Source organism: Adiantum capillus-veneris, chromosome 5 (genome assembly GCF_014529385.1).
Source record: "Adiantum capillus-veneris isolate H3 chromosome 5, ASM1452938v2, whole genome shotgun sequence".
NCBI lineage: Eukaryota > Viridiplantae > Streptophyta > Polypodiopsida > Polypodiales > Pteridaceae > Adiantum > Adiantum capillus-veneris.
In genome coordinates this window covers 38,752,273-38,763,057 of record NC_140935.1, presented here as the reverse complement: position 1 = coordinate 38,763,057, position 10,785 = coordinate 38,752,273, and the positions used below count along the sequence as shown (strand labels likewise).

At 44.0% G+C, this 10,785-nt stretch overlaps 1 pseudogene; it reads left to right on the top strand.

Moving 5' to 3' along the window:
- LOC147457163 (uncharacterized) overlaps positions 1-6,787 on the top strand; it is a 16,861-nt pseudogene extending 10,074 nt beyond the window's left edge.
- Positions 6,788-10,785: the final 3,998 nt, after the last annotated feature.

Sequence of the window (10,785 nt, the reverse complement as noted above, 5' to 3'; positions counted from 1 at the left end):
GCTAGAGTAGCTCACGTCCACGCTCACCATTGCACTGGTGCCCGCTTGCAGCTACATGGATTGGTCGGAATGTCACCTCCTATAATAGAGTAGAACAGATTACCAATATACCCCTCACAATTTGGAAATCCCCATACTACCCTGTAATTTGAAAAGTTTTCAAAATACCCTTGTGTTATTGGACTACATAAGTGGTCCTTAGTAAGGGGTTGGATTTTGGGGGCATCTCGAGACCATTGGATAAAGCTTGCGGACTAGTGCTGCATGGAAAGCTAATGATAATAAACTTTTTCAAAATTATTTCTTTTAGGCTCTTGTGAGAGTGTAATGCCAAAGGCAAATCCAGGGGGGTCACGGACCCGAGCCAAGGGCCGGCCGCTGAGTGTGGATAGGGGATTCTAAATCTGAATGGCCATGAGCCTATAGAAAGGGTGGTAGGGTGGAGATTCCTCAAAGCAGTCCCTTGGGTTCTTAGATTGGTATCAAAGCACTCAGGGGAGGGGAGAGCCATGGAGGAGGGAAAGAGAAAGGATGTAGTACTTTTCATGGCTTTGCATCCTCTCTCTCTCTCTCTCTCTCTCTCTCTCTCTCTCTCTCTCCCCACACACACACCACACACACCCTCACTTCCCCCACACACCCCAAGCTCTCTCCTCCCCATTCTCGTCATCGTGTTCCCTGCATAGCAGGCAGCCAACCGAAAAAAGAAAAAAAAGCTATATATATATATATACATATAACCATACACCCCCCCGTTCCCATGCACACTTATCCATACACACTCACGCTCGTGCACCCATACATATACGCACACGTCTACACGCACATACACATATACACATACACACACACACACGCGTATACGCACACTCACGCTCGTGCACCCATACATATACACACACGTCTACACGCACATACACATATACACATACACACACACACACGTATACGCACACACCAAAAAATACAAAAAAAATAGAAACCGAATAACATCGACAGTGACAAACAAGAAGGCGGTCAAAGCATGCACCACCGACACCAAAACAAGCAAAGGCGCCGAAGGCATGCCCTGGCCGACCCCGAAGTGACGAACGTGCTACATCGACGCACCAGCAAAGCTGCTATTAACGGGCATCACGTCCACGATGCCCTCTTCAATAAAACCTTAGGTTATTATCATTTTCCCCCAATTTCAACCAAATCTTGTAAAAATCCCAAACTTGTAAATTCTCATCTCTCTAGGTGATGGTCACAAAGGCCCACCTAGAGGTTTTCCTTAAAATATCTCCCCAAGACAAAGCAAGGGTCAACCACCCAGAGCCCACCGCCTTGCTTTGTCTCCCCTGATTAGATTACCCTAATCAAGCCTGATTACCCTAATTTAAATCAGCTAGCACCTATAAAAAGGCACTGAGAGGTCACTATGGGGGGGGGCAAGTTCATGAGAGCTCAACACTTGGTAGTATTTTGGTGGGAGGAATTGGCAAACATTTGCATCACAAGAGAGGGGACTTAGCATAGTGGTTTGCTTTGGGAATTGTATGATGTAAAGGGAGCTATGTCCACATCTCAACTCCAACAGTCAATCCACACACACTCATGTTAGCAAGTTTTCATGTCAATGAGTCATCTCTAGAGAGCACACCAAGTAGGTTCACTATCTCTCCCTCTATCTCTCTATCACCATGATGTGCCACCTTGTCGAAAATAAGGTTGCTGTAAATATGGTAAGAGAATAACCCTAGAGGGTTTTCATCACCTGTCTATTCTCTCTAATCCCTCTCTCTCTCACTCTGTGTGTGTGTGTGTAGAATTTGTGATATTTCAAATCATCGTTGTCTACATCCTAGCTGCTCAAAGCTAGGTGGTGCCCTCTGTTCGCTTTACCGTGACCGGCTTGCGGCGTGCATCGGCTCTTGGCGTTTTAGAGGCCGTCGGGGTTCGTGTCGCACTTTGCTCCCATCATTTGGTGCCCCCACGGAGGAGGGATTCTTGGAAACCTTTTGTTTACAATGCTGAAAGAAACACACCTCATCAATAGTGGAGGAATGGCTAAAGGAGTTCTCTAAGTGCAGGACGGAATAGGAGGAGTCTAAGGAGGCACTACCCACCTTCATTGAAGTACTACTACCAGGCTGTAGTGTCGTCAGTATTCAAGAGGTAAGATCCCCATCTTGTGTTGCTTGTTCTAACCACAAATTGAGAGCATCAGGTGGAAGGCCTATGAAGTGCTATCACTGCTCTCAACCAAAGCATGCTGTCAATGAGTGCCGACAGAGGAAGTGAAGAAAGAACGGTGAGTTCTTCTTTTGAAAACTGAAGCGCTCTCGTGACAGTCAGATTTTCTATAGCACCAAGACTTGTTTTCTCTCTAATGGTCCAAGAGGAGTCGTCAACTACATCAACCACAAAGTCTAAGTATGGAGGCCTAAAGCATTTGGTGGACACAAGTGGGCCTACACTCTCTCTAGGCTTGGAGAGTTCAAATGAGGTTTGACCACCCAAGCGTCATCGCCGCATGCAGAATGGAAAGCCGATTGAGGTAGACTCTTCTCACCCAGTCTGTTTTGAACCTAATGTGGAGGATTGTACGGACTTCTACAAGAGGTAGGAGCATGTGGTGAAGGTGTCACCTTGTCAACACCTGAGGTACGCAACCCTAGTGGTCAAGATCCTTGCCCTACACCCGACATGGATAATAACAATAGGCCAGAAGTATTTCCTTTCCGTTTCTTGCAACACATGCATGTAAATGTGTATATTGATAAGAAGATATTCTACCAACAAAATATTGTTTTCCTATTCGGAGCCGAGATGCTTGATGAAATCCTGAGATCTCCACGTCCCATCATCTTGCCCCTTCTGGATTACTACCACTCTTTTGGTATAAGCATTTTTATTATGTTCTAGCTTTGCGATCCATTCCTCATTCTGTTTTAATCCATCCACCCAAGCCTGTAAAAAGACGCTATGAGGCGCTACTGTCATTAATATAATAATAATAATAATAAAGGTTTGTAATTTCCTAAGTCACTACCATGGTAAGTGTTTCTTTCCCCACGTTAAGTGGAAAGAAGGGAGAAGACGTCACCACCGACTTTCTGGATGATTTTGACATCGCTTGTGTGGTTTCCAACAAGGATGATGACGCCTCATGGCTTCGAATTTTTCCTCTACTGATGAAAGTAGAGGCCAAGTCTTGGTACAATGCTTTGCCCCAAGCTACCAAGAATGCATGGGATGTACTACGTGCTACCTTTGTGAGGAGGTTTGGTGGAGGCACAACCTCAGAGAAGTTATGGCAGCTACTAACAAAATTAAAGCAGGGAGGTCTGCTAGAGTATGCCACCTATGAGTCCAAGTTTGTGAATTTGTGGGAGAGATGGGTTGCCTCACTGAGGAAGGTGAAGGAGCGCCTAATTTTCTAAAGAAGGACGGTTTCATGGCTGGCCTGTGGTTGCCGCTTAAGGAGAAGGTGAAGGGAAGGTTTCTTGCAACATATGAGTTGGCAGTAGAAGTAGCCCGCCCTAAAGACAAGAAGCTGCGCATGCAAGCAAGAGTCAATGAGTCAGATGAATCAAGCTCAGTCTGACTAACCCCAGTGACTGCAACAACCGTTCATAGAGCCCAACCACAAGAGGCATCAGAAGAGCAACAAGACCTGCTGAGTCGCATCACTACCCAACTCGAGAGTTTATCCATGCATCTAGTGCAACAAGGGCATGCACCTATTAGAAATTTAGAACAAGGAAGAGGACAACGAAGGAAAAACCAAGAGTACCACTGCTATAATTACGGGGAAGACGGCCATGGCATGTGCTACTACCGACATCTGAGAAGGCATAATTTCAATAGAGGAGGGAGATAGAATCAGATCTCTCCACCAAGGGTGAGACCACCGTCACCCAGGCAACCAATCTCACCTGTTCAAATCCCACCACCAACCATGCAACCACAGCTAGCCCCACCAGTTCAATTCCTACAGCCACCGATGCAACCACCGCCACAATCACCACTTACACTCATCCTACGCCCACTACCAATTGGTACCCGCACACCAAGTATTATTGGTATTGCAGAAGAGGTCAAGATGAAGATAACAGAAGAAGGATCAAGCGAGAACTTTGTTCAAAGGACTGAAGCAGTGGAACAAGAGGTTAAAGAATCAAAAGATGCTACCCCAGTGGGAGAGGTAAGTCAAGAAAATTTTGTTACAAATGAGAGTGCATCTTTAAACCTGGATGAAATAGGCACCAAAGCGATCAATCGACAGCATTGGGCAATAAGGTTAAGAAGGTGTAGGGTGTTGATTAGGCCTCATCAGAGTAAGATGCAGAGGGCATGGAAGATACAAGAAAAGAGGAAAATCGACCTGCTAGCAAGGCTTTGCAAAAGATGGACAATATATCAAGCAAAGGGGAGGGCTTTGAAGACAGAAGCCAGTGCACCAGCATGGACCAAGGACAATGTAACAAGCTAAAGGAATCTTGCATCAAGGAATTTTCACTAGAGGACCATAATGAAGAGGTAATCAAGACTGATCGAAGGTTTGGAGTTGGATGTTGCTCCAGAGGCTTAGCAGCCGAGCAAGACTTTATTACGTAGTGTCATAGACTTAGAGATGGGTAATGCCTCTAGTCTACTGAAAGGTGTTATAAACTTGGAGAGGGGCAATGCCTCCAGTTTATGTAAGGGTGTTCAGAGTAAGTTTGATGATCAATATGTTGCCAACCTTTTAAGGATGTTCCAAACTCCTCCACAACATAGCATTGTGTTTGCATGGGATGCATCAAACCTATGGTTATGGTTAACTGCTAGAACATATAGAGGTAAGATCAGCATGGAGATAAGAGTTAAGGAGCCATGGATAGACAAAAGGCTGATAGAATGCAAGAATGAAGGCATTATTCCCAATTTGATGCATTTTTTACAAATAGTGTATCCTCTCTATGGAGAGAGATAAGTGGGTTACGCTTATATTCAAGCCGCAAGGTCGATAGCTTACTATTAGCATCAGAAAAGACAGCTGACATGTTTGAGCACACCCAAGAGAAGCATGATATGCTTGCAGGTTTTCCCAATCGCGACATTAAGCAAGATTCTAAAGACAACTGGAGCTCACCAGACCAACAAGGTGGCCATATATGGTGGATTCTTGGCACACTCTTGGGAATCATAATTTTTAGTTCTGTCTTTGCAGGAGCCAAGATGCTCATTTCCCCTCTTGCTACTACTGGTGGTTACAAATTTGGTCCTATTTGGCATGCAAATTTTATTATTTGGACACTGTAGATAATGATCCTATTCTTCATTTGGGATCCACGAGGACATTGGCACAAAGTTTTGGAAGCCATGGGCTTCCCATTTATTCAACCGACACTATTCCAAGGAGCAGGCTATCACTGGGACCCTTTGCAAATTCATGAATATCCTAGAAATCTTACCAATGGCCAAATGGAATGGCTAGTTCAGAAGGCAACTCAATATCGGCTCCTGCAGATTAGCTGAAGAAGAATCAAAGTCAGGGCTAGAGACATGAATGCCTCTAGCCAAAAGGGGAGGGCTAATGATAGCCGATTTTCAGAAATCAAAGAAAAGAAAGAGAAAAAGGTTATTTTTCCTCTGTCGAAGCCTTGGCGACACTGTCGGAAGGCTCGGAAATGCCCTGGCCAAACTCACGTCCCTAGCTCGTCCATACCCCCGCCTAGCAGGCCACCATCTCTCTCTCTTTCTCTTGTTTTATTTCCCTGGCGGGCCGTCGTAGTTCTCTCTCTCTTTTTCACTATCTCTCCCCCCCTTGATCCAGCTCTCTTCCCCTCTCTCTGAGCAAAGGCCCCGCGGGCATGGAAGCAAATATTCTCTCTCTCTCTCTCTCTCTCTCTCTCTCTCTCTCCTCTCTCTCTCTCTCTCTCTCTCTCTCTCTGTGTGTGTGTGTGCTCGTCCACATCCTAGCCTTAGCGGGCCGCCATACTATACCCATCTCCCCTCTTGTCCACCCCCTTCGGACTCACTCTCCATACCCCCCCCCCCCCCCCCCCCCCCCCCCCCCCATTTTCTTCCCATCCCTGGCGGACCACTAGCCTAACACCCCCCCCCCCCCCATTCTCTCTCTCTCTCTCTCTCTCTCTCTCTCTCTCTCTCTCTCTCTCTCTCTCTCTCTCTCTCTCTCTCTCTCTCTCCTTCCCCTCCACCTACCCCCTCCCTCTATCTTCCTCACCCCACTCACATCCTCTCTCTCACTCGGTGGGAACCCGCCGTGACACCCTCTCTCTCTCTCTCTCTCTCTCTCTCTCTCTCTATAACAACCCCCCCCCCCCCTTCGTTGACTATACCCCCTCCCCGCGTTTGTGCCCTTTGTCGGATGCACCCGCCTACGCCATGCTCTTTCTCTCCCCCGCGAACCCAGCCCATGCATGCGCCATTGAAAAAGCCACACCACACACACCCTATACCCTTCTCACCCTCCCTCCCCACTCACCTCACCCTCTCTCTCACTCGTGCTGATTTGCACACGCCCGCAGGCAACCCATTTCCGCTCTCTCGCGCTCTTTCTCTCTCTTCAGCCTGTGCAGGCGCCACACCCGAGCCATGCCATGCTCTCTCTCTCTCTCTCTCACACACACACACACACATGCATATAGCACTCTCTCTCTCTCTCTCTCTCTCTCTCTCTCTCTCTCTGTCTCTCTCTCTCTCTCTCTCTCTCTCTCTCTCTCTCTCATTCCATCTCTCTCCCCATCTCACGTCGGCGTTCCCTGCAGTGATAAAACCAACGAAAAAACATTAAATAAATAAATATATATATATTATATATATACGTAATATGCTTTCCCCCCCCCGTTCCCACACACACTCACACACACACATATATACACACACACTCATACACACGCACGCATATACGCACACACCAGTAAAATACACAAAGAAGCAGAGGAAACTAAACGCCATCGAAATCGATGAAAGAAAGGGAGGCAGCAAAATCTCGTGACACCAACACCAAAATAAGCAAAGGCGCCGAAGGCATGCCTCGAACGACCCATAGTGATGAACGCGCCTAATGAGGACCTACTGATAGCCGTTTTTCGGCTCTCCATAATTGCTATACTAAGTTACTCCACCCTACCAAAATCACCCAAACACTATGGCTATCCCTACCATTTCACTGCAAATAGGCGTGTGTGAGTTAGGGGGCTTTTCCTATATTTTCTTAAAAAACCCTCAGCTAGCTAGTCATTGGGCTAGGTGAGCCAAAAAAAATAAAAAAAATAAAAAATAAAAGTATATTATGGCCTCTTTGTGTGTAAATATTTCATTGTATATATGGCCTAAATATAGGGATTTTTTATAATTATTTTGGTATTTTATTTAAATATTTCTACTTAGGTGTGTGTTTTATTAAACCTATGTACACCTTCTTTCATCCTCTTACACCATAATTATATTTTTTGCCAATATGTACATACTCTAACCTCATATTTTTCCTTTATACAAATCACTCCCACATTTTCACCCTCACCCTCGTGAAAACAAAAAATTGATTTCTACTCATTGGTCAAGTTTATTATATTATTTACTTGCATACCTTTTCCTCTTTCACCCAAAATAATTCAAAGAGGGACCATATCATATGATTCCAATATCTTTCCATATCCATAACTCCTCCATATTTTTATTATTATTTTTACTCGTTATTCTAACACCATGTGCTCATTGAGCTAAAGTCCATGAATAGTCCATACACTAGTCCCACCATGTATATATTTCTTTATTCACCAATAATCCTCCTCCATGCATGTGTCAAGGGCAACTTGGATGCTTTGTATTATGATATGACAAAGGAGGGGCTCACTCTTGGATGCATTGTACAAATTCAACAAAGGAGGGGTCCACTAAAAGACTTTTGCAAGCATAAAAACAGGCTTTTTGGTGAGAATTTTGGCACCTATCTCCACTCCGAATTTGGAGCAATGGTCAAAAGAGAAAATATAGCCCACGCTCTGAATAATCACCTCAAATTTTTTCATGATTTTTGGAGCTACCAGCGGTGAGCTATGATTTTTTGAGTGGACCCCAGTCTGCCCACTTTTTTCACAAGTAGCCCCTAGTCTTCTCTCACCTCTTTCCACACTTCTACACACACACACACACATTTCTCTCAATTCCTCACTCAAACCTGCACCTTCAATAGTTTCTCTCACCTTCTTCACCATTAACCTCCCCACTTACTCCCATAGCTCTCATATGAGCTCTCCATGTACATACACCATCTCTATGCCTCTCTCTATTATCTCCAAAGTACAATTCCATTTTACTCCTTATATATATACATAAATTCAGCATGTGTACCATGCTTAACCTCTGCAAATCAAAAGATCTCATCAACGGAATTACCATTTTCATCACGATGATCAACCTTGGCAGCGGCGGCGTAAAGAAGCGAAGAAGAAGAAGAAGACCAGCGGTCATTTTTTCCACAATCTACACAAGGGTGAGTTCAAACTTCTTCAAAGCTTCACCATCTCAATGATTCTTTTTTAATTCACCCCTCTTCCTTCATCAAATCAACTCACTCTACCCATTGTAAATGTAACATTAACTTTCTAGTGATTACTAACGACTAACATACTAACACAAAATAGCATTGACCTAACCATAAAAGACACCTCACCTCAAGACATATATAGTAACTCTCTCTCTCTCTCTCTCTCTTTCTCTCTCTCTCCCCTTCCTTAAAACTTACTTTCACCTTATCTACCATCAATAATGCTCTCTTTTGAGCCCACACCCATGACTCAAGCAGACAAAGAAGGCCCGCAATGTTTTGATATTCAAAAAAATCATAATCCTGATTTGTTAGCTTGTAAATTAGGATTTCCAATAATCTTAATATGGGGTCTCCAACCTATAAATAGGCCCCTCTCCTTCTTGTAAAACAACCTCCAACATCTCACATAGCACCCCAACACTCTATGCGTGAGGAGAGACTTAGGTGTAGCAACCACTTGTGAGCTTCACTCTTGGTGTGAGAGAAGCCTTCAAGCTACACATTGCAAGTGAGAGAGCGTGAGTTCCACAAATCTCAAAACCACTATTGTACATGCTCCTTCATCATCAATAAATTGAGGTTTGGTGCATCAAAGGCGTGATTCGACGTTCAAATCTTCGTCCTTCCATTTGTGCAATACGGTTTGGTGAATTCAAGGTGACTTGTGTATTTTGAGTTTTATCGGTTGATCTTGATTTTAGAAAGTGTTTTAGTGTGTTTTTCATTGCCAGTTTTGTGTCCAGTGTAAGAGGGTATTGTGGTGAGAGGTCTCCCACACCCTAAGACAGTGTGTGTGTGTTTTGGCAATGATTAGCAATCACTAAGCATTGAGTGATTTTTGTACAAGTCCTACGATAGCATCATAACGAACCATCTCCATTTGCAAGTCACAAATAAGGTATTATGCAAGATCCTTTCCTCTCTCTCTTCCCTTTGCTCTAGCTCTCTCTGGTCCATTTCATGTGTGTCTTGGTGTGAGGTTGTTTGTGTGTGTTGTGTGGTGCATCTTCTTGGTTGTGCCAAAATCTCTCTTGCGTCCTAGTTCGCATACCATAACTAGGTGGTGCCCCTATCTTGTTTTGGTTTGGCTGTGGGTTTGTTGTTGTGTTGTGCTTGTGGTTGCCCCAGCCCCAATTGAGCAGCACGGGAGCCTTGAGGGGTGTTTAGAGGTCGCCTCTCTTGTTGCCCGCCCCGGACCGCCTCAATTTTGGTGCCCCCACTGAGGAAAGACTTGTGTATCTTTTTGTGTAGGTTCAACCTTTAGCATAGTCAAGTAGGTTGCATGAATCACGAGAATTTGTATGATCCTTTCATTCCCATTGCAAGGCAAAAGGTACACATAATTGTTAGTACTAAGTTGCAATTTCAGCGAGTAATTCGTAGGATTTTAGGTCCTCTTAGGTTGGCCGAGATAAACGCTTCAGTAAACCCTTTTATTTTGCCTCTGATTAGGTACGACCTTAGTTTGGACGTCTATATTTTTGTTTTGTTTTGAGTATTAGGTCATGCATAGACCATGGATAATGGCCCAGGAATAGAGGTTTTCCCCTTCCATTTCACTCCACACATTAGAATAAACATTGCAATTAGTAGAAAAATCCATTTTCAACAACGTATGGTATTCATGTTTGGTGCCCAAAGAGTAGGAGAAATTCTCGCATCACCAAACCCTGTCATTCTACCTCTTATTGATTATCATAGGTCATTTGATGTGAATATTTTTATTTTGTTGTAGAATAGATTGCAATTTAGAAAATATTATTGTGTAAATCTTTTAAAGAAAGAAAAAACAAAAACGCGTCACTTTGAAATTAATTCAATGGAGAGCCAACGCCAAATGTCTGGATATCCTCTTTTCTTTGGAGAGCCTGGAGAGGATGCAGAATTATTTCTAGCGAATTTCAAGATGTCTTGCCGTATCAAGAGGATAGTAACTGATCAAGAACGTGTAGAAATGTTTGAGGTGGTCCTTAGGAAAGATGCTAGTACTTGGTTTGACTCTTTGCCTGAGGAAGTTAAGGGGAATTACACAGAAGTTTTGAATCGTTTTAAGAGATACTTCTTTGATCCCCAAAACACTCAAAAACTATGGCAAGACATTGTTTCTCATAAGCAAAAAGACTTAGATGACTACTACTTGTACAAGCAAGAGTTTCTACGTCTTTGGGCTCTATGGATACGAAATGTTACTAACCCTGGTGATGGTGCAGAATTTTTAAAGAAGGAGAGGTTCATAG